This window comes from Chiloscyllium plagiosum, unplaced genomic scaffold, assembly GCF_037043375.1.
Source record: "Chiloscyllium plagiosum isolate Xiang-an unplaced genomic scaffold, Cpla_swu_hap1 HiC_scaffold_42, whole genome shotgun sequence".
NCBI lineage: Eukaryota > Metazoa > Chordata > Chondrichthyes > Orectolobiformes > Hemiscylliidae > Chiloscyllium > Chiloscyllium plagiosum.
The window spans coordinates 56,923,720-56,948,618 of NW_028270180.1; the positions used below are offsets into that span (position 1 = coordinate 56,923,720).

General features: G+C 43.5%; 1 non-coding gene across 1 annotated transcript; it reads left to right on the plus strand.

Annotated features, from left to right (window-relative positions):
* The first annotated feature begins 5,876 nt into the window (after positions 1-5,876).
* Positions 5,877-5,950, plus strand: trnat-agu (transfer RNA threonine (anticodon AGU)). The gene has a single exon. It is a non-coding gene; the product is annotated as a tRNA-Thr (tRNA).
* The last annotated feature ends 18,949 nt before the right edge of the window (positions 5,951-24,899 follow it).

Genomic DNA, 24,899 nt, shown 5'->3' on the forward strand with positions numbered 1-24,899 from the left:
TCACCAGTTTCTTCATCCCCCCTCCCCCCACCTTGTCTCAGCCGGATCCCTCCAGCCCGGCACCGCCTTCCTGACCTGCAGTCTTCTTCTTGACCTCTCCGCCTCCATCCTACTCCGACCTATCACCCTCACCTTGACCTCTTTCCACCTATCACATTTCCAACGCCCCTCCTCCAAGTCCCTCCTCCCTACCTTTTATCTTCTCCTGCTGAACACTCTCTGCTCATTCCTGAAGAAGGGCCTGTGCCCGAAACGTCGAATCTCCTGTTCCCTGGATGCTGCCTGACCTGCTGTGCTGTTCCAGCAATAAAGTTTCAACTCTGGGCACAACATAGAGTAATCGAATTATAGAGATGTACAACATGGAAACAGACCCTTCCATCCAACCTGTCCCGATAGCAAGGAGACCAGAATTGCACGCAATGTTCCAACAGTGGCCTAACCAATGTCTTGTCCAGCCGCAACATAACCTCCCGACTCATGTACTCAATTTACTCAATAAAGGAAAGCATACCAAACGCCTTTTTCACTATCCTATCTACCTGTCACTCCACTTTAAAGGAGCTATGACGCGGCAATCCAAGGTCTCTTTGATCAGCAACAGTCCCTTGGACCTTACCATTAAGTGTATAAGTCCTGCTAAGATTTGCTTTCTCAAAACACAGGACCACGCATTTATCTGAATTAAACTCCATCTGCCACTTCTCAGCCCATTGATACATCTGGTCAGATCCTGCTATAATCTGAGGTAACCCTCTTCGCTGTCCACTGCGCCTCCAATTTTGGTATCATCTGCAAACTTACTAACTGTACCTCTTATGTTCGCGTCCAAATCATTTATATCAATGACAAAAGGTTGAGGACACAGCACTGATCATTGTGGCACTCCACTGGTCACAGGCCTCCAATCTGAAAAGCAACCCTCCACCACTACCCTCTGTCTTCTACCTTCGAGCCGGTTCTGTATCCAAATAGTTGGATCTCCTCAACTTGCTAACTGGTCTCCCATGTGGAATATTGTCGACCTCCCTTACTGAAGGACACATAGATCCCGTTAACCACTCTGCCCTCATTAATTATCTTTGTTAATTCTTCAAAAAAGAATTAATTCAATTTAACGAGACATAATTTCCCACACAGCACGCCATTGCTGACTATCCATAATCAAGCTTGCCTTTCAAAATACATTAAATCATGTCTCTCAGGATTTCCTCCACAAGTTACCAACCGCCTACGTCAGACTCACAGGTCTATAGTTGCCTCGCCTTTCCTTACATCCGTTCTTAATTAGTGGTATCATGTTAGCCAACCTAGTCTTATGGCACCTCACCTGTGATTTTCGATGACAGAATTTTCAGCAAGTGACCCAGAAATCACTTGCCTCACTTTTCACAGAATTCTGTGGTGTAACCTGATCACGTCACGGTGATTTATTAACTTGTATCCGGTCCAATACATCCTGCACTTTCTCCTCTGTAACACGGTTTTTGTTTTCAAGATAACAACATCTATTTCCCCACAGACTATATCTTTCATGCCACAGGTGAAACGTTATCGATGGGGCAAGGGCAATTATAATGTGATTAGGCAAAGTTAAGATGCATAGAATGGGGTAGCAAAATGCGAGGGAAGCAGACAATGAAAATGTGGAGCTGGTTTAAGGAACAGGTATTGCATTTCCTCGATAGGTATGTCTTGGTCAGGCAAGGAAGAATTGAAAAGGTAAGGGAACCATGGTTTATTACAGAAATTGCATCTCTTGTTAAGAAGAAGATTAAGGCTTTTGTGTTGAGAGACAAGGTGGTTCAGATGATGCGATGGAGTGTTACCGATTAGCTGGGAAGGATTTAAAGAGAATGTTCAGAAGAGCAACGAAAGGACACGAGCAGTCATCAGCAAATAGAATAAAGGAGAAACCTAAAGCCTTCTGTAGGTATGTGAGGATTAAAATGATGACGAGGGTAGGAATAGGGCCAGTCAAAGACAGAAGTGGGGTGTTGAGTGGGGACCCTGTGGAGATGGGAGAAGTACTAAACGAACATTTCTCATCGTTTTCCACTCAGGTAAAGGAGAATAATGTCGGGGAGTAGAATGAGATAAGCGATATTAGAATAGAAAGGATCGATGTTAGTTATGAAGAGGTGTTATCAATTTCAGGAGGAGTGAAAGTAGACCAGTCCCCTGTGCTGGTTGGGATTTGTCCGACGATTTTCTGGGAACCGAGGGAGGAGATAGCAGAGCATTTGGCTTTTATATTAGAGTTGTCATTGTCTACAGGTTTAGTATCAGAGGACTAGAGGATCGCAAACATTGTGCCCTTGTTCCAGAAGGACAGCAGAGATGACCCAGGTAATTATATATCAGTGAGCCATATTTCTGATGTATGAAAGGTTTTGGAAAAGATTATAAAAGGCAAGATGTATAATCATCTGGAAAGCAATAATTTGATTTCAGATAGTCAACATGTTTCGTCAAGGGCGGGTATTGTCTCACAAACCTCATTGAGTTTTTTTTGATAATGTGACAAAGCATGTAGATGAGGGTAGAGCAGTTGACGTGGTATACATGGATTTCAGTAAATCCTCTGTTAAGGTTCCATGTGAGAGGCTATTTGAGAAAATGCAGAGGCATGGGATTGAGGGTGATTTAGCCATTTGGATTAGAAACTGGCTTCATGAAAGAAGGCTGCGAGTGGTGATTGATGGAAAATATACAACCTGGAGTCCAGTTACTCGTGGTGTGTCTCAAGAATCTGTTCTGGTACCACTGCTGTTTGTTATTTTTATAAATAACTTAGACGCATCATAGGTATATTTATGAGTCAATTTGCAGATGACACTGAAGTCGGTGGAGTCGGAGACAGTTTGGAAATATGTTACAGGTTGCAGGGCGTCTTGGATAGACTGCAGACTTGGGTTGAGAGCTGGCAAATGGACTTCAATGCAGCTAAATCTGAGGTGATGCACTTTGGGAAGAATAACAGGAAGGCAGAGTATTGGGTAAATGGAAAGATTGTTGTTAGTGTGGATGTGAAGAGGGATCTTGCAGTCCATGTGCATAGATCCTTGAAAGTTGCCACCCAGGTTGAGATTGCTGTTAAGAAGGCATACCGTGTGTTAGATTTCATTTGTAGAGGGATTGAGTTCCGGAGCCACAATATCATGCCGCAAATATACAAAACGTTCGTGCGGATGTACGTCGGGAAGAATGTGAAAGCATTGGAAAAAAGTGCAGAGGAGATTTAGATTAGATTGCCGACAGTGTGGAAACAGACCTTTCGGCCCAACAAGTCCACATCGACCCTCCCAACATAAACCCACGCAGACCCATTCTCCTATATTTTCCCCAGCTCGTACACCTGGCAATACGGGCAATTGAGCATTGCCAATTCATCTGAACTGCATATTTTGGGACTGTGGGGGGAAACCGGAGCAAACCCACGCAGACACAGGGAGAAGGTGCAAACGCCACACAGACAGTTGCCCGAGTCTGCAATTGTAACCGGGTCCCTGGCGCTATGAGGCATCAGTGCTAACCAGTGAGCCAGCATGATGCCTGGTCTGGAGGGAAGGCCTAATGAGTAAAGGCTGAGAAACTTGGGTCTGTTCTCATCGGAAAGAAAAAGGCTCAGGCGGGATTTGATAGAGACATACGAGATGATCAGAGGATTAAATGGGTAGACATGAAAGTCATTTTCCTAGGATGATGACGTCATCTTGTACGAAAGTACTTAACTACAAATTGTGATGAGTTAGATTTGAGACAGATGTCAGAGGCAGGTTCTTTACTGAGACAGTGGGGGCGCGGGATTCTCTGCCTGCCAGTGAAGTTAACTTAGCCAGATTATGGAGATTTAAACAATCCTTGGAGAAGCACATGGGTGATGATAGTATTTTGCAAGGGAATGAGCTGAGATTAGTTCAAAGGTCAGCACAACATTGAGGGCCGAAGGGCTGTATTCTTCTATGTTCTATGTACTATGTCCTTCCCCACAGTAAGCGTCCATAGAAAGCACAGGTTTCATATCTCCCCCATCTCGAGCAGCACCAAACAGAGACTGGCTTATTGATTTTTATGGTGTCCCAGTACTCTTCGAAGACTCCTCTTTACCCTTAATGTATTTATAAAACCAGTTATGACTGACTTCAACATAGCAGCATGCTGCAATTGAGCTAAGTAGAACTCAAAACTACAATAGACCGATTCAAATTCAGACGTGTTATCCATTACACCACAGAGGCGATCCACCGTCGACTTCCTCTCATCTTTTCCATATGTAATGGAGACATTTATATCAGGCAGATACAAGATTACCAAGGTGAAGAACCAGTAAAGATAACTAACGTCACTGCTTTAATTAAATACGTCACACTTTGTGAAGCAGTGTCTTTTGCTCTCAAATTGTACACATTCGTCTTCACGTGCCTCCTTCAGTGTTGCCTGCATGTCTGTTGGACGTTTCCATTGCTGTATTCACAGTCACTACGCGATTACATGACCAACTCCAGTGAAATGTACTTTCATAATCTGAGTCATGGCCTCTTCCTTTCAAGACCCTGAACAAGTTCAGCGAGAAAACTCTGGTCATTTCTAGCCCGGGATCTGGAATCAGACGCGTGTCACGACACCCTTATTGGTGCTGCCCGCTCACCGGAGACCAGCGCGTCAAAATGAGGCCCTGTGACCACCAGCCTGTTTTGTGCCTTCCTGCAGTACATCTGCTGAACAACAGCAGATTATCAAAGTTCCGCTTTCTTCACATTGAAATCCAGTGCGATAATATGAACTTTTTCGAAACTTGGAGTGAGCAACTTTGCAGCTGAAGTTTGTTATGGAGTCAACGACAGACACAAGAGTGTCTACAAGTCAGGTTGTAAGTTTTACAGTCAGCATCACAGGAAGTCCCTGTTCAGTAGTCCGAGTTTGCATCGCACAGACCTGGATATAATTCCCACTCACGTAATGAAGATTTATTTCTCTTTTTGTGAATTATTAGAATGAAAACAAATTCTTGCTTGCATGCAGAGCACACACCCAGGTCCTGCCAGAATCGGTCAGTAATTGCTTCCATCCGTATATAACGACAAAGGCAGCAGATACACGGGAAACGACCACCACTAATCCCCCTCCAAACATATCACCTTTCTGAGTTGGATGTATCTCGCTGATCCTTCAGTGGCAGAATGTAAATCCTGGAAATTCCCCTCGAGCGGTATCATGTCTGGGCTGAGGAGTTGAAAGCTTGAGGAAAATAATTCTTCCCCTCCATCACTGTGGTAATTCTGGATATGCATTGAATCCTTTCCCATTGACTATACTCCAGGAATTCGCTTCGAAAATTTAAAGGTTCCTGTCAGACATCTGCAATCGTCTGGAATAAGTTGAGACGTGGACGAAGACAGTGTAATAAAGTGATAGACAATGATGCCTGGGAGGCATAATGCAGGAAGTGAGCGCGGAACAGATGGTGCAAAACTCAATGTCGGTGCCATTGCGTCAGCTTTTACTGCCCAATGATTATACGTACTCACACATTACTCCTAGTCAATTCACCACAATGACCTTGTTCCTCTTGATGTGATGTCCCCTCTGTCTGTATTAACGTGTTTCATGGGCTCCGATAGAATGAGCACCTCCTCTTTCTCCTGTCACTTTAACCAGGTGAAAATACCAGTTTTAAATGAATGCAAGAAGAGATTATGTTTTTTTGTGCCTATTCAGTAGAGGATTTTCAGCTGTAAACTGTTTGTGTTTGAAAATTCGAGGATTGATTGCAATTCTCTGAGAGCAACATTGATCCGAAAACACATGTCCAAGTACTGTGAGGAAGTGGTTAAGCAACTCCACATATGGATGAGCAAGGGCCGCTTTATTGTGGCGCCGTGGCTTAGTTGGTTAAAGCGCTTGTCTAGTAAACAGGAGATCCTGGGTTCAACTCCCAGTGGTGCCTACTTGTTGCGTTCATGTTTGGGCTTGGTTTTTCAAGTCTTTGCGAAAGTAACTCAGCGTCTTGGACTTTCACCCTGTTAAGATTTGGTGATGCAGGTTAAGTTCCAACAGTTAATGCCATGCTTTTTTATATATTCCGAAATATCACTTATGTCTGTAGTTTCATTCCATTATTCCACAAGCACTTCTGCTTCTCCTCCTCTTTTATTCCCCCTCCTTCATTCCCAGTTAGGTCGGAATAACGAGATGAGGCAGGAGACGCTGCAGATTTGCCGGGGAATTTTGTGGTAATGTCAGAGATACCACCAGGTGATCACTCTCATTCTCTGATGTCACCGTTCATACATTTAAACCAAAAATATATGCATCGTTGTGCTTCTTTATTTGTAGTGTAATTGCTTTTTTCCTGGTGGATTAGGAATTCTATTTCAATTCGAAACAGTCATAATTGTTTGAGGAAGAACGGTCGCCTTGCCTGGTTTGAAGTGACAGACACATTATCCGGAGAATGTGAACCCAGTTCAACGTACTCCAGTCAGTGGGCAAAAAGCCTCTCAGCAGCTGCACACTCAAATTGTCTCGAAATGTCAGACTTTTCACAGAGCCGAAATAGGTAAAGAGCTGTATGGACAGGCAGAGTGTCGGAGAATGTGTAACAGGAAGAGGGTGAGATGGATGCGCAGAGACAAAGAGAGGCGTATGGAGACACATGCTGAGTTAGACACTCAAATGACCAATTCGCCATTCGAAATTGCTGCAAACTGAGAGAAAGGAAACGAAAGAAGGCAATCATTTAAGCACAGCCTTTCCCCAGCTGAGAGCAACGGAAACAGCATTATAGTCAATAAAGTCCTTTTGAATTTATAAAGGTGACGGTTGTCTATAATTGAGATATTTTGATAAAAATCCTGATTCAATAGATAAAACGGATAATTTTCCTAACATTATAATGTAGAAATGTATAAGTAACGGCTTTCTGTCGATCTAAAACTTTAACTCAGTTTTTCTCCACAGATTCCGTCAGGCCTGCTGCGTTTCTTCAACAATTCATGTCTTTGGTTCAGATTTACATTATCAAAGAAAAATTAAAATCAATATTCTGTTGATCGCTTCATTTTTAAAACCCATCAGAAAATAAAACTGGTTACACTCTCAGACACAAATATACACTACACCGACTATGCACATGCAAACAAGCAAAACCACTTTCAAATTTAGGCCGTGGCAAACCCAAGACCGAACGTCACAGTATTGTATTCGAGTCGAGACAACGTGTTGGGAATTCACGTTTTCGCGACCTGCCAAATGCACAACTGTCAAATTGACTGACTGTAACAACAAGCTCCATCGAAACCGCCTGTCCTTGGCAGAATGTTATCGGGAGAATAATATTGATTCCCAGATGCGTTTTCAACTACCAATTCACTCTGTCATCACGACCACGTTATTTCATCTCAGGAACAGTACCTGACTGTACCGCACCTCAGCAGAAAGTGATAACTTTAGATGCTGGAGATCAAAGTCAATAAGTGTAGCACTTGGAAATCACAGCCTGTCAGGCAACATCTGAGGAGCGGGGAATCGACGATTCAAGCATTCCTGACTAACATCCTGTACGCGAAACATCGAATTTCCTGCTCCCCGGATGCTGCTTGACTAGCACCACACTTTTTGACTCTATTCCCACCTCAGCTGATCTGCTTCGAAAAATTGATGATGAACTTGCCAGCATTCAGTTTGAATCTTCTGTCACATGTTTGACAACTTGCAACATTCCATTCCTCATAAAACTCAGATCATCCAAATTACTAAATAAAAATAAGCTGTGGGTGCAAGAAATCTGAAACACAAGCATAATTGCTGGAGAAACTCTGCATTCTCTGATATCAACTGAACAGTTGAACATTAAACTGTGAACAGGAAAAGAAAAGCTGCAATTTGATAACTACAACACTTCGTTTCTCCAAAAAAAGACATCATGAAATGCAGTGTTTTGACCAGGCTCTCACCGTCTCAAATACTGATAGGAGTGGCGAAATAAATGTTGGCCCAGTCATTGCTTAACAAATGAATTAAAAGACTTATTGCTTTCCTAATCAGTTGCTACCCCGGCAGACCATGTTAATGTGATCCACAAAGCAGGACAGCCAGGTCCCTCTGTATTTCAGAGATCTGCAATATCTAATTTAAATAAAAGGGTCATTATTGAATGTTCCTGCGAACATCTCATTCTCCACTTCATACTGCATTGGTCAATATTTTACTCACAAACTTCCTCATCTCGACATCACTCAATTTTTATATACTTAACGTTCTCTTCATGGTTTACCTTTCAAACTATTTTCCCAAGTACATGCCCCCATTTTTATTAAGTCGAAGACTAAGCTGAGATGATGTCTGTTGTAAATCCAAATATCGCTCTATCAGACTTTGTCCCTTGTTTAGTGTGTCCGTGTAAAACACGTTAAACTTGTGCCTTCTCGTTTTGAATTCCACCATCCTGGATAAAAAGAAGGCCTAGGCCAGTCACCGATCGAACCTCAATCATGATTTTATAAACGTCTAGAAGTTTACCCACCAGCCTGGAACACTGCCGGGAAAAGCCCCTGCTCAAGCACTCTCTACTTACAACTCAAGCCCTCTCGACACTGTAACATCCTTGTAAATCTGTTCTGCACTCTTTCAAGTTTTACAAAATCTTTCCTGTTGAAGGTGATCGGAATTGTCAGCAGTATTCTAAATGTTGCTCCACTAATGTTCTGTACAGCCAGAACATGACGTGAACTTCAATAATCAATGTTCTGACTCATGAAGGCAAGCGTGCCAAATGCATTCTTCACGAACTTTTCTACACATGACACCGATTTTCGTGCTCTCGTAATCTTTGCCTTGACTTATAAAGTCGTGCTTGTCTTTTTAACTACTATATTCTGCTGCCTTCACAAATCTGTGGACCCACATGCAAAGTCACTCTTGGGTTTCCCAGTGCCCTACCGTTCTTTGAGCACTCCCATGACGTGTTACTTCCAAAATGCATCACCTGATGTTTTTATTGTTATTTTCAGCTCCCCCTATCTGCCCATTGGACAAATCCACCTCTGAAATCCTGGAACCTAAGATCGTCTTCCTCACTGTTCACCACTATGCCAATCTTCATATCCTCCTCAAATTTTCTTATCATTTCCCCAACATTATTTCTGTATTGTTTATGTGCAATCACAAACAGTAAGGGACACAGCATTGATCCTTGTGGAACACCACTGAATACCAGTTCCACGTCTCAGAAACAGCACTTTCCTTTGTCTGCAACCACCCAAATAAGTTTGGGACAAACTTACCACGTGACCCTGTATCCCTTTTATATTAACCCTGGTACCAGTCTCTGTTGTGGGAACTTGTCTAAGGCTTTCTAAAATCCTCATAAACTAAATCAAGTTCACTATCCTTGTTTACACATCTGATCACTTCCTAAAGAAAATGTAATCTGATCTATCAGGCATGAATTCCTCTGACAAAGGCATGCTGACTCTCGCTGGTCAAACTTTCTCCGAAGGAGTTGCAATGAATTCTCTCCTTAAGAAGCTTTTCCAAAAGTTTCCCTACATGTGATGTTCGAATCACTGCTCTGTAATTTGCTGCATTATCTCCGCGAGCCTTATTGAAAACTGGAACCACGTTAGTAGTCCTGAAATCCTGTAACCACTCCCAGGTGGCTAAAAAGGAATGTGAAACATTGGTCAGAACACGCGTAATTTTCTCTCTAGTCTCACAAAGCAACGTGAGGCACAATCCCATCCCGATCTGGGCATTTGCCTAATTTTAGCCTGTCAAAACTTCCAATGCCATCTCAGTCACCATGTGAAACGGCTCAAAAAACTCTCAGTCCCTCGTCCCTGCATTCTGTACCCATATATTACCACATAAGGACTGTTCCCCGGCTGCATATGTAAGCTGATTCACTCGGTTATCCCATTTACTGACACAACTGTACTATCAGACTGGAGGGAGACCATTCAGATATTATAAGTAGAAAAAAAAACTGTTCAGCCTGTGCACCTATAAATGCTTCAGCTTCGATAACTAATGGCACATTGTCACAGTGAGAAAGGGTTTTAGTGTTATCTATCTGAAGAAAAAGTCACGAAGTTCCACCTCCTGCAGAAATTCCAGTCTGTTCAGATTTGGCATGAGTTTTTTTTTCTCTCTCTCTGTTGTTGATCGCATTCAAAATAGAACTGTGGTACAAATCCATACACATGATTGCTGTATTAATAGACCTAAGAAGTTGATCCTATGGCTCACATTGCAATAGGAAGAATCGACAAGAGAAGTTTTCAAAAGGAACAGAGTACTGTCTTCGGTACAGAGGATCATTGAGCACGGACGATCTCAGGCTACCAAAAGGGCACACGCACGACCTTTATTCCTTGATCATTCACAGTGTCAGATGGCCTGAGATAGAGATGTGCGCCAAGGAACATGTTCAAAAGCAGAAGGTGCTGGAACAGCTAAGCAGGTTTGGCAGCATCTGAGAAGAGAAATAAGAGTTAGCAGTTCCGGTCCAGTGACTCTTCCTCAAAACTGATGGTACCTATGAAATGTTGCTGAAAATCTGCAGTCCTCACTTTCTCCTAAGAAATGTTGACCTCTCTGCAGAAGATAGGGTGGTGGGGTTGGGATAAGAAGTGAACGGCAATTGGTGTGGAACTCAAACAGAGAGAAGAAGAATTGGGCAAACTAATGGATAATGATCAAGCTGAGAGGGTGACGAGCTTTTTATGGAGACTGTTAGTGACTAACATAGATAGCGTGTAATGGCTGCATATATGATGACAAGGAGTGGTGTGTGAGGTGGAGGGCAAGGAGATGGATGAGTTCAGGACATAAAAGTATTGAAATTGATGGAGTCTGGAGGGCTGCAGCATCCCCAAATGGAAAATGAGTGTTGTTCTTCACGCACGGACTGAACATCTCCGGAACACTGCAGTAAGCCTGAGACAGAGGTGTTGGCCAAGGAACGGGCTGTTCCGCTAATGTGGCGGGGAAGTGATAGTTTAGTGTCTTTCTTGAAGATGGAACTTGGATTTTCTGAAAAACAGTCACTCAGTCCACACTTCATTTCCCAAGATAGTGGAGACGACATTGCGAGCAGTGAGTGTAGTAGACTGGGTAGTGCGAAGTGCAGGCAAAGTGTTTCTTCACCTGGAAGATGTGTTTGGGCCCTTGGATACTGAGGAGGGAGGACGTAAATGGCCAGTTGAGGAGAAACAAGATGTACAAGGGAAGGATTATTCAGGAGATGTTATGAGAGATGTTGGAAATCATGAGGCTAAGAAAGCTGTCATGAAGACAGTTTACCAAATGATTGTAGCAATTGGAACAAGGCTGACGAGGTCATGACACAAATCATTACGAATTAATATGTTTTAGTAGCCATTACAGAGACATGGTTGCAGGGTGGTCATGACTGGGAGTTAAATATCCGGGCTTTTCAGACTTCCCTGAAGGGCAGACAGGAGAGTCTGATATTCAAGTACAGCTTCAACGCGGTACTGTGAGATGGTATAGGTTCGATAGAGAATGAGTTTGAATCCAAAATGTTGGAAATTAGAAATTCTAAGAAGAAACTTGCACTGAAAGGCGTAGTCTGTAGACCACCAAATAAACGAATACATTGGGGAGGTGAATATACAAAGAAATAAGTAATGCTGGTCAGAATGGGCCGGATATTAACTTTGGAGATTTTAATCGACCTGTTGATTGGTCGAACTAGCTCAGTCTGTGTTGCCTTGAGGAGGACATTGTTGGATTTAATCGTGATGGTTTTCCTGAACAGGCTGTCAAAGAAACGGCGAGGTAGCAAGCTATTGTCGATCTGGTCCTCTGTAGTGAGACAGGAATAATCAAATACCTCATCGTTAAGGATCCGCTTGGAAGGAGTGCTCACAATATGGTTGAATTGAGAATGCAGATGGAGAGGTGTGAAGTTAAAAACCAATGCCAGATTCCTGTGCATGTACAAGGGGCTCTGCAATAGAACGAGTAGAGCCTGGCTAAAGTAGACTCAAAACAAAAACAAATATGGTGGGTCAGCTGATGAGCAGAGCTTTCAATTACATTTTTCAATGTGATGATCAAAATTATATTCTAATGTAAAGGAAGGACAGTAAGAAAAACTGTAATCTAGCATGGTTGTCTCAAGAAATAAGGGAGACTATCAAATTGAATGAGAAGGCATAAAAAGTGGTTAAAATCAGCATGAAACTGGAAGATTCGGAAAGCTTTCTCGGTCCACAGAATGCCGCAACAGTGCTGAAAATAACCGCAAGAAAGAACATGAGAAAAAAAGAAACTCGCACAGATTATAGGGATGTTTCGCAGAAGTTTCAATAAAAAAAAAACGAAAAAAAGTGATTAAAGTGAACGTTGGTCGTTTAGGCGTTTAGTTGTGGGATGTGATGAAATGGCTGAGGCATTGAACAGTTATTTTGTATCGTTCTTCACAGTGAAAGACACTAATACATGCCAGTAATTGAAAAGAGATGGATGTCGGTGAGGACCTGGAAACAATCCTTATTTCGTAAAAGCTAGTGTTGGGCAAATTAATGCAGCTAAGGATATACAGTCTCCTATCCCTGATGGAATGCATCCCAAGGTACTAAAAGAGTTGGCGGGGGAAATAACAGGTGTACTGGCGTTAATCTTGCAAATTCGCCGGACTCTGGGGCAATTGGAGCAGATTGGAAAACAGTAAATCTGGCGCCACTGTGTTTGAAAAAAAATGGAAGGAAGACAAGAGAGGGGGTTATAGACCCACTAACTGAACTTCTGTAGCAGAGAAGGTGCTTGAGTCTACTATAAAGGAAGGAATAAGAGATCACTGCGATAGAGATTGAAAAGACACAGCACGGATTCATGTAGGGTAGGTCATGCTTTCCAAATATATTGGTATTCTATGAAGACATGACGAGTACGGTGGACAACGGGGACTCAGCGAATATGGTGTACCGAGATTTCCAAAAGATCTTCGACAAGGTGCATACAAGAGGCGGATGCATAAGGTAAGGATGCATGGTGTTAGTGGTCGAGTATAACCATGGATAGAAGAATAGTTAACTAACAGGAAGCAAAAAGTGACGATAAATGTGTACTATTCTGGCTGGCGAACAGTGAGTAGTAGTGAGCCTCAGTGATGGGTTTTGGAACTGCAATTATTTACAATTTATATAGATAATTTGTAGTTGTGGACAATGTGTAGCACGTCCAACTTTACAGATGACAAGAAAATGAATGGCAGAGGACAGTGTGCAGAGGAATGTGAAACTTTGTAGAGGAAAATAGTTACATTGACTAAATGGGCAAAGGTTTTGCAGAAGAAACGTGAAGTCATCCATTTTGTTAGAAGTTACAGGAGACAGGGTTATTACTTGTCGAATAAAATGTTGAAGCATGCTGTTGTACAGGGGGAATTGGGTGTCCTTGTGCATGAATCACAAAGGTCGGGTCTGCAGGTAAAACAAGTAATTAGGTAGCCAAATGGAATGTTGTCTTTCATTACTAAAGGGGGTGAGGTTAAAAGAAGAGAGGTTCTCTTGCCGCTGTACATGGTGCTGCTGAGGACATTCTTAGAGTACTGTGAGCAGGTTTGGTCTCATTACTTGAGAAAGAATGGACTGGCACTGGAAGGGGTGCAGAAGGGGTACACTGGGCTAATGCTGGAGTTGAGGGGATAGGGTTATGAGGAGAGACTGAGTAGATTGGGATTATATTCATTGGAATTCACAAGAATTAGGAGATACCTTATAGAAATATGTCCAATTTTGAAGGGAATATGTAGGATAGAAGTAGAATTTCACTGGCGGGTGAAATTTGGAAAAGAGGGCACAGCCTCAAGATGAGACGGGGCAAGTTCAGCACAGAACTGATAAGGAACTTTTTAACCAAAGGATTGTTACTCTTTGGAATCTTCGATTCCTGATGAAGGATTTTTGCATGAAAGGTCAATTTTCCTGCTCATCAGATGCTGTCTCACCTGCTACCCGATTTGCAGCACCGCACTCTTACCTGTAATTTCCAACATGCGTAGTCTTCACTTTTAAAATTAGAATTCTTTGCACAGTGAAGTACTTGAAACCACTTCAGTAAACGTTTTTTATGGCCATGATCTTATTTTTGAACAATAAAGGAAGTAAAGGATACAGTGAGAGGACGGGTAAATGGATCTGAGCGCACGAAATGATCAGCCATGAACGTATTGAATGGCAGAGCAGGCTCGAAGGGCTGAAGGGCTTACACCTGCTCCTATTTCTGATATTTCATGACTGCATGTTTAACATCTTCAGCAATTGCAGGGGAAGATTCCACATTGCCAATTGGGGCGGTGTTGGGAGTGAAGGCAGAATGCACCAGTGTGTCCCAGATGGAAGGTTACATCCGGAAGGCAGAGAAGGGAGGTGAGAGGAATATGTGTGTGGTGATGGCATTTTGCTGGAGCTGGTGGAATTTCAAAAAGCAATCGATGATCACTTGAAGCACCACAGCGCATAAAGCTACAGAACAAGTTCTGGAAAATGGGATGACAGTGGATAGGCGCTTGATGCCTGATATTGGCAAGAAGGGCCAAAAGGCCTCTCTCCTTGCTGTGAAAGTCCCAGTCTCTATGAGAAATTAATTGAACCAGTCTTTTGTGGCCACAAGATCAATCAGAATCCGGGACTTCTTCAGCAAGTAATGCAATTCTTTATTCCTTGAAGCCTATCTATCAGATTGCCTGCCATTACACACCACCTACGAATAGCAACTAAAAATCTTCCTTAACCGATTTTCACTCTCCAAGGCAGATCGTTATCCACTCCATGGTCCAACTGTTCTTCTCCTTCTTTGGGTTATTTCCCCACCTGTCGTTTATTCCTTTACAAGCCAGAAATAAGAAACATAACTGAATACTCCTTACTTGCCTGAATAAGTGCAGTATTGAAAAGCATGTTGCAGGAGAAGCACAGCAGATAAGGCAGCATCCAAGTCGGAAGATACATTTCAGTCAGAAGCTCCTTGAGGACTGCTCAGTGCTGTTCCAACAGTTATGCATCGCCCAACACCACCCAGAACAGAACAGCCAAATTGATCAACACCGCATGAATGAAACAACATCGACACAGATCCACTTCCTCCATCGCCAAACACTCAGACATGCAGGTTGTACCATCCACTAGATTAAGTGTAGAAATTCACCACGTCTCCTTAAACAGTACCTTTCACATTCACAATCACGTCCATCTCAAAGGTAAAGGACGACAGGTGGGTAGGACAACCCAATAAACCAGTTACCATACTGACCTGGAAATATTTTGCCATTCCTCCCCTGTCACTTCGTCAACATTCTGGATTTTCTTCCCTTACAATGTGGATGTATTGATAGCCAATGGACAACAAGGGTTCCGGAAGGCTGCTCATCATCACCTTATCCAGTCAAATTAGGAATGAGCAATACATGCTGAAACTGTCTTGAATATACACATCCTAAAGAAGAATGAGAATTCAATGCTTTGGTGTTTTTTTTAAAAAGCGAGCTCTTACTAAGCTATTTCTGTTTTAATTTCAGAATTATTAAAGATGAGGATTATCATTGGAAACTGAAACGACACATCACATCGGTGTCTGATGGAGTTGTTCAGTTTAAAGTAGCCCGAACTCGTTGGCGTTTGAAAATGAAGGAAAAAACAACATTGCTGGTCGAGTGAAACCATTCACGTGTGCTGTCTATGGGCGGGGCTTCAGCCAATCATCTGGACTGCCAAGATATAAATGGAGGGACGCTGAAGAGAACCTTTGGAAATGTGCTGACTGTGGAAAGTATTCAATTATTCGCCTACCATGACAATTCATCCGGCTATACTGGGGAAAAGCATTTCACCTGTTCTGAGTGTGGGAAGCGATTTGTGCAGTTATCTAACCTGCTGCTGCACTCATGCATTCACACTGAGGAGAGACCGTTTAATTGTTCAGAATGTGAATGGAGGATAGCAAATGTGGTTCCCTTGTTCAAAAACGGGAGTAGGGATAACCCTAGTAACTATAGGCCGGGGAGTCTCACTTCTGTTGTGGGCAAAGTCTTAGAGAGAATTGTAAGGGATAGGATTTATGCACATCTGGATAGGAATAATGTGATCAAGGATAGTCAGCATGGTTTTGTGAAGGGCAGGTCGTGCCTCACAATCCTTATTGAATTCTTTGAAAAGGTGACGAAGGAGGTTGATGAGGGGAAAGCGGTAGATGTGGTATATATGGATTTTAGTAAGGCGTTTGATAAGGTTTCCCATGGTAGGCTACTGCAGAAAATACGGAGATATGGCATTGAGGGTGAGTTGGAGGTTTGGATTAGGAATTGGCTGGATGGAAGAAGACAGAGGGTAGTAGTTGATGGCAAAGTTTCTTCATGGAGTGCCGTCACTAGCGGTGTTCCGCAAGGATCTGTTTTGGGACCATTGCTGTTTGTCATTTTTATAAATGACCTGGAAGAGGGGTTAGAAGGTTGGGTGAGCAAGTTTGCGGATGATACGAAAGTCGGAGGAGTTGTTGACAGTGAGGAAGGATGTGGCAGGTTACAGCAGGATATAGAGAAGCTGCAGAGCTGGGCAGAAAGGTGGCAAATGGAATTCTATGTAGCTAAGTGTGAGGTGATTCACTTTGGGAAGAATAACAAAATGATGGGGTACTGGGCTAATGGTCGGATACTTGGTAGTGTGGATGAGCAGAGGGATCTTCGTGTCCATGTACACAGATCTCTGAAAGTTGCCACCCAGGTAAATAGTGCGGTGAGGAAGGCATATGGCGTACTGGCTTTTATTGGTAGAGGAATTGAGTTCCGGAGTCCTGAGGTCATGATGCAGTTGTATAAGACTCTGGTGCGGCCACATCTGGAATATTGTGTGCAGTTTTGGTCGCCATACTATAGGAAGGATGTGGAGGCACTGGAACTGGTGCAGAGGAGGTTTACCAGGATGTTGCCTGGTATGGAAGGAAGATCGTATGAGGAAAGACTGAGACACTTGGGGCTGTTTTCATTGGAGAAAAGAAGGTTTAGGGGTGACTTGATTGAGGTGTACAAGATGATTAGGGGGTTAGATAGGGTTGACAGTATGAACCTTTTCCCGCGTATGGAGTCGGGTATTACAAGGGGTCATAGCTTTAAATTAAGGGGGGGGTAGATATAGGACTGAAGTTAGGGGTAGGTTCTTCACTCAGCGAGTCGTAAGTTCATGGAATGCCCTGCCAGTAGCAGTGGTGGACTCTCCCTCTTTATGGGCATTTAAGCGGGCATTGGATAGGTATATGGAGGATAGTGGGTTATTATAGGTTAGGTGGGCTTGGATCGGCGCAACATCGAGGGCCAAAGGGCCTGTACTGCGCTGTATTCTTCTATGTTCTATGTAATGTGGGAAATGCTTTCAAAAAAAGTTCTCCAAAACTGAGGTATCACCAATGTGTTCATCCCGATGAGAAATCATTCAAGTATTCTCACAGTGGAAATGGGGTCAGCCCATCACTGGGAACTCACTGAAGAGAGACTGTACACCTGCTCTAAGTGTGGGGAAGGATTCAGTCGAGCATTCGGTCAGCTAAGAAATCAACAGTTTCACACAAAGAAGAGACCATTTGTCTGTTGTGCCGGGAAAAAAAAAGTACTTGATTTCAGCAACCTGCTGAAATACAAGCGAGTTCACACTCCATTAACACACTTGCGGTGACACCAGCGAATTAAACATTGGCAAGGGAGCATTTAAATGTAGCATTTCTGGTAAAGGATGCACTTAAATCTTCCATTCTTCTAATACACCAATGGGTTACAAGTGAAAAGAAAACGTTTAAATGTCCAGAAAATGGGAAGTGTTTTATGTTCCCATCAACGAGTTCACACTGATGAGAAACCATTCATGTGCTCTCACTGTGGGACTGACTTCCCACCGTGTATCGACACAATTTACCTGCTGCATCTCCTCAAGCAGTGATTACACTTCTCAACGACTTCCATTGCAGTGAAACAAAGTCAGTAATTCTGAATGTATCAAATAAATTTTTAATACACATCAAGCTTGAACAACGAAGAAAATGCCAAAGAACAGAGTGCAAATGCATATCCACCAGATTCCTCTCATTGGAGAGAAATTGGAGAAAACTGTATATTTGATGTGACTGATACTTGAGCAATTAAAACCCAGTTCAATTAAAAAGGCTATTCACATCCAATGAAGTAAACGCCTGCTGATAGAATGAACACAGTTCATTTCTGGATGCAATAACAGCAACATACAATCACATTTGACCTCACTGGAATGCGTGTGCCGCCGTCGATATGCAGACCAGAGGAGCTGCTCTCTTCATTAGAGACAGAAGTGACTGGTGGTGATTTAACCAGTGGCTCCTAGACTGCAGGCAACGGAAGAGGTTGAGAGGAAAGTTGCTTATGGTATTCTCAACCCGTTGATGGGAACGGGACCCATGCCGTCCGCATCTGATTACTTTACAAACAAGCAACCCAGCCAACTGAGCTAAACGAATACCTCCTTACTGGTGTGTCACATGTGCGGATGAATTATTGAATCCATTGCGACACATAGTGTAGGTGAACGGTCTCTACCAACAAAGCGTTTACTGTTGTATCATCAAAGCATTGTTACTCCTGAAGCTCTTCTCACAGTCAAAGCATTTACTTTTTTCTCACAATGGGATGAACAAGCTCATATCTGTTGAGACTGGAGAACCAAGTGAATGCCTTTCCACACAAGGGGCAAGTGTTTGTCACTAATGTGAATAATCTGTGCTCACTGAGTACAGATGATCACGTGAATCTCTTCCAACACTCAGTGGAGGTGTATGGTTTCCATCCAGTGTTTATCAAGTTTGTGCGTCTGAAACTTTACTGATTTAATACACCTCTTCTCAAGCACAGAGCAGAAGGATGTACACGCTCCAGTTTCAATTCAACTGGTTGACATTAGAATGGATTGTGGAGGTTATCACTGCCCAAGCGGAGCGGAAAAGCTTCTCTCCCAGTGACGAAGACATGTGTGCGACATTCGGCTGTATCCCCTAGCGAAAATTTGTCCACTCATGGAACAGCTGAACGAGTTCTCGCCCATGGAAATAACGTGATGTTGAATACAGACCTCTGAATTTCAGATCTGAGAAAATCCTAAAGATTTTTCCCCACAACCAGAGGATATGTCTCTTGTCAGTTTAAACCCACAGATGTCACGTGAGCCTGAATGACAGAGCAAATCCCTTTCCACACATGGAGCACGTCAACAGTCTATCCTCAGAATGTCTGTGTCACGGAGCTTCCAACTGCTCTGAGCAGCTGTAATACTTCCCACAATACATAAATTTCCATGTTGCTGATCTCCTTATGTATCTCCAAGTCCGATGATCTGTTGAATCCTTGCCCTTAAACACAACAAAGGTATGGCTTCTCTTCAGATCTTTTAAAGAATGTTAATTGGATTATGTGAAATAATTTCTGCAGTCATTGCACTGAAACACTCACAATGTACAGTGTGTGAGTGTGTGTGTGTTTGCATGTGTGTGTTTGCATGTGTGTGTCTGTATTTGCATGTTTGTTTGTGCGTGTGTGTTGGCGTTTTACAATCACACTGTCATTTGAAATCTTTTCCCACAGACATACCAGATAAATATATAGCCTTCATGGCCTGCTGAATTTAGTGATCAGTTGGATCGTGGATCAGTATATCATGCTTGATTTGACTCACTCAACTTCATTTCTTTCAATCTCGGTATTTGCCGAGAGGTGCGAGGGAGGAGCGAAGGACTTCTGGGAAGGTGAGTTTAACGGTTAAAATTCCTTAGATCAGGCGTCGGGGCCTCCATTTGACCAGAGGTGTGAGGCAGGAGTGAAGGACTGCTGGGACGGTGAGTCTGACCTTTTCGAAACCTTAGTTCAGGCGTTGGGACCTCCATTTGCCGAGAGGTGCGAGGGAGGAGCGAAAGACTTCTGTGAAGGTGAGTCTAAAGGTTTAAAAACTTTAGTTCGGGCGTCGGGTCTCCATTTGCCGAGAGGTGCGAGGGAGGAGTGAAGGAATTTTGGGAAGGTGAAACTAACGGTTTAAAAACCTTAGATCAGGCGCCGGGGCCTCCATTTGCCGAGAGGTATGACAGAGGAGTGAAGGACTTTTGGGAAGTTCAGTCTACTGGTTTAAAAACCATAGATCAGGCGTCGGGACCTCCATTTGCCGAGAGTTGCAAGGGAGAAGCGAAGGACTTTGGGAAGGTGAGTCTAACATTTTAACAACCTGAGTTCAGGCATCGGGGCCTCAATTTGCCGAGAGGTGTGAGGGAGGAGCGAAGGAATTCCGGGGAGTATTTAAGTGTGTGCCATCTAAACCCGAGGTCTTTCACCGTCAGGCCACCCTCCTACCTACCTCCGCGAACCTTACGAAGATTCTGTAAACTAGGTAAGTTTTCAGGTTTCTGTTTTTTTTTCCTCTTCTCTTCCTTTATTTAGATCTGTGCAGATTTTCATACTAGCGGGATATGGATGTCAGGGGAATTGCATGTTCCTCCTGCAGAATGTGGCAGGTGAGAGACCCTCCACATGTTCCCGTCGACTACATCTGCGGGAGGTGCAGCCAACTCCAGCTCCTTGAAAACCGAATTAGGGAACTGGAGCTGGAGGTAGATGAACTACGGATCATCCGGGAGGCTGAGGGGGGAATTGAGAAGATGTACAGGGAGGTGGTCACTCCCCAGACACAGGATAAGGATAGCTGGGTTACTTTCCGGGGGAGTAAAGGGAACCGACGGTCAAAGCAGGGATCACCTGTGCTCAATCCCCTCAGAAATAAGTACATCGTTTTGTATCCTGCTGGTGGGAACAGCCTACCAGAGGAAAGCCATAGTTGTCAGGTCTCTGGCACTGTGGCTCAGAAGGGAATCGGGGTAATAGAAAAGCGCTGGAGGTAGGGAATTCAATAGTTTGGCGGATTGACTGGAGATATTGTGGTCAGAAAAGGGAATCCTGGAAGGTATGTTCCCTCCCTGGTGCCACGGTCCGGGATGTCACCAATCGAGTTTGCAAGATTCTGAAGTTGGAGGGTGAGCATCCAGAAATCACAGTACATATTGGCACCAATGATATCGACAGGAAAGGGACTGAGGATCTGAAAAGTGACGACAGAGAGTTAGGTTGGAAACCAAAGAGCAGGAGGAGGAGAGAAGTGTTCTTAGGTTTCCTACTCCTGCCACGAGATAGTGAGATGAGGAACAGTCAGCGAATGGAACTTAACACGTGGCTACGAGGCTGGTGCAGGAGGGACGGCTTCAGATACCTGGACCATTGGGATATCTTCTGGGTAAGGTGGGACTTGTACATGAAGGACAGGTTGCACCTGAACTGTAGGGGTACAAATGTCATGGGTGGGAGATTTGCTCGTGCGATTCGGATGGGTTTAAACTAGTTTGGCAGTGTTGTGGGAGTCGGATCCACATGTCTGAGAGGGGGTCAACTGCAGACAGGACCATGACAGGATATATGGAATCTATCTGGAAGGTTTCTATTCAATAGTACACCCCAGAATGTTGTTCATGGAGGATTCAAGAATAAATTTGGTGTTGAATGTCAAAACGGGAAACTCAGATTGTATCTTGATGAAGATGGGCATTGCCATGCCTATATGTGATATGACTGTTACTTGCCACTTGTGCAGAGTTTGTATGATATCTAGGTGTTGTTACGAATTAATAAACGATTTTTGGGAAGTTTATTTTAGCGCATGTTGAGATTCTGGCTGAAAAGTTGTTCTCAATTAGAACACATCTAACAGCTCAGCTCGCAAACGTACAACCTGAACATATGCATATGCGCGACTTCAGTATCTGAGCAGTTGAAAATGATGCTGAATGTTGTCAAGCCGTCAACCAACATTCCCACCTCTGAAGGGAAATTCATTGACAAAGCAGGTGAAGATGGTTGGGCCAAGACCCGACCCAAAGGAACGCCAAAGGGAAAGTGTGGACTGCAAATGTTGGAAATCAGAGGAGAGAGGTTGATGCTGGAAAAGCGTGGGATGTCAGGCAGCGTCCGAGGACCAGGAGAATGACGTTTCGGCCATGTGCCCTTATTGCTTATGAAGTTCGGATGCCGGAAACGTCGACACTCCGGTTCCTTGAATGCTGCATGACCTGCTCTGCTTTTCCAGTACCACACTCTCGACCCTTTGTAACTCCACTCTGACAAAGAAGGTCTGGATTCTCAAGCACCACCGGCTTCACAAGTGTGTCATGACACGTCTGAACAGGTTGATTAAAAATGTCACCTGCAGGAAAATCCAGAGTTTAAAGCAGACTGTGGTATTTTTGACAAATACACCGGTATGTTATGCTGCTAAAATGGCTATCAGCCAGGATAGCGCACCACCAAGGAAATGGATTCTGAAGAAAAGGCACAAAAGACTGGAATTGTTAACTATGTTTCTCTGTCCATGTATACAGCCAAACCCGCTGACGTCCACCATCCCATTCTGTTTTAGTCTCAGAATTTCAATATTTGCATGAATCACCCTCAGTTAAAAATCCGTACTAGGACGTCACCGTTCCGACCACCCATGCGTCCAGAACCTTAGCCAGAATGGCAGCTGTTTACCTTGGAACTGCAAAATATTTACCACTATTTATTTTTCAAGCTGCTCGATTTTCGCTGGAAGCGTTTTTAAACGCTCTCAGCCTGAATCCCTCTCTCCTGGATCTACAGCCTTAACGTCTGGAAAAGTGCATCTCTCCCATTTACCACGGAGGTGAAGCCAGCATGCGAATGCCCCTTCCTCTCCTGTAATGAGTACAGTCTCAAGGCGTGGAATGCCGGGTAGTTACCCAGCCATTGAATCCAATTGTTACAGAATGTGGATTATATTCATTCCTAATTTTCTCTTTCCTGCATTTCAAGCTTCTGCTTCCAAATGATCTTTGGAAAACAAAATTGGCTGGTGAAAAGACATCTTAAATTGCATGCATCTATCACATCTTTTAAACCCTCTCGCCAACATAACCTTATCATTAAAATACTTGACTCCTCAAACCATTTTGTAAATTCCCATCCTGAACTGTCAGTGCTGGATTTTGGAAGGTTTTTTAACATTTGGATGGTTGAAACTCAAGCGAAGAGATGTAAATGTTTCTTCTGAATGTCTCTCAACACATTTATTTTATCATCTCATTTTACAGAAAAGTGGAAGGCACGAAAACCGAAGTGTTTCTCTGATCCCATTACTGTGTTATATTTTCAGGTACAGTAGATGTTAGTCCATGATCATCCATAACACTGCTCGCGATCATTGTCATTTTCCAAACTGTCGTATGTTAAATAATGAATATTTTAAATCTGTGTGTTAGTTTGCTGTTATTTATCCCAGTCATGTTTAAGTGAGGGTTTCACCACTGCAGGTCCCTCAGCTTTGTGCTACTAATTTATTCCTCTCGTATACGTGGCCTCTTTCATAAGCATCACTCGGACTCTCCTCAGCTCCTGCTTGCTCCGGCTTGGGTTTTGGGGATGAGGCTATGGGGACACACAGAAGGATAGGAATTCAAGGGTAGCAAGGAAGATAGTTGTCCTCTTGACAGAGTGAGGGGATTCGGCAGGAACACTATCCCACAATGGACATTCACCAGATAAACAGAGAAACCAATTATATTTTTATGGGTGACGAGTGGGGTTTCGGGATGAAGGCGGTAGCAACAGACATTTGCTTGAAACCTCTTGGCTCCTCTCCACGGGGAAATGGAAAACTGTGTGGGAAAGACAGTCGTGAACCAATTATAAGGGGAGGAGAAGGAGTTTCATAATTTTCCTACCGCAGTGCAAAAGGATGTGCGGTTTTCTAGTTGTTTGATGAAAGGATCTCTCAGAGTGGTTGCATGTTATTCTGACAGATTAAGGGATGAGCGGAGGGCGAATATTCAATTGTCGTCATGCACATTGCCACTAACACGGTGTGCAAATTAGGGGTGAGGACGTGGGGGCAGATAGCAGCGTGTTGGGAAGCAAACTCAACAGTGTGATCTCAAATGGAGTGATCTTAGAATGATGTTCAGTGCCACCTGCCCATTAGTGTAGAAACAGAAAGGTATATCGGGCAAAGGTATGGCCAAAGAGATGGTGCTGGAGGGAGACGGAGTGGAGTGGACGAGGTTCTGATCATGGACACCATTTCTTGCAGTGGAGGAATCAATCCACACTGGAGGCATCACAACTGGGCAGGGACTGAGATCATTGGGGTCGTGGGGCGATGTGTTGTTTATTCACCCATGCATATACAAGGACTGTTTAGCTAGAATGGCAGTGTGCACCGTTTAAGCAAACCTGGTAAGAATGGGCCGCGGGAAAGCAAAAAGACAGGATTACATAGGAAACTGGACATTTCGCTTTATAAAACGCTGGAAGCAGCTCTGAAGAGTTCCAATTTATAATCCTCTGGTTTAATGAGGACTGTGATTTACAATGCCTATTTATAATGTGAGCTTAGCAGTTCACTGCTGTTTACTAAGAGTCTGTCCGAATATCTGGAGAAATCGAGGCCATTATCTTTGTTCTAAGTCTAGCTGGAGATGAAACGACGAGAATCATTGCGTACAAATCTGTTTCTGAGTGAGGCAGTTTGCTGGAGCAGTGCAGCTGGCATTAGCTGCGGTGGTTTGGGTCCACCTGTGGACATGAGCAATGCAACAGCACTCACCATGAATGACCGGGTAAGGCACTTCAGGAAGAAACCGCTCACTCAGCGTTAAGTCAGTCGCATGAGGAATAGAAAATTGAGCAATGCGTCGAACAGAATTGCGAACAGATGTTTCTATGACCCCTACCCATGTGCAATGTCGTCTGTTTGCAAAAGTTTATTCAGCAAGTGTATTAAGTTTCTAACCAGTAATGAGATCGAGAGGAC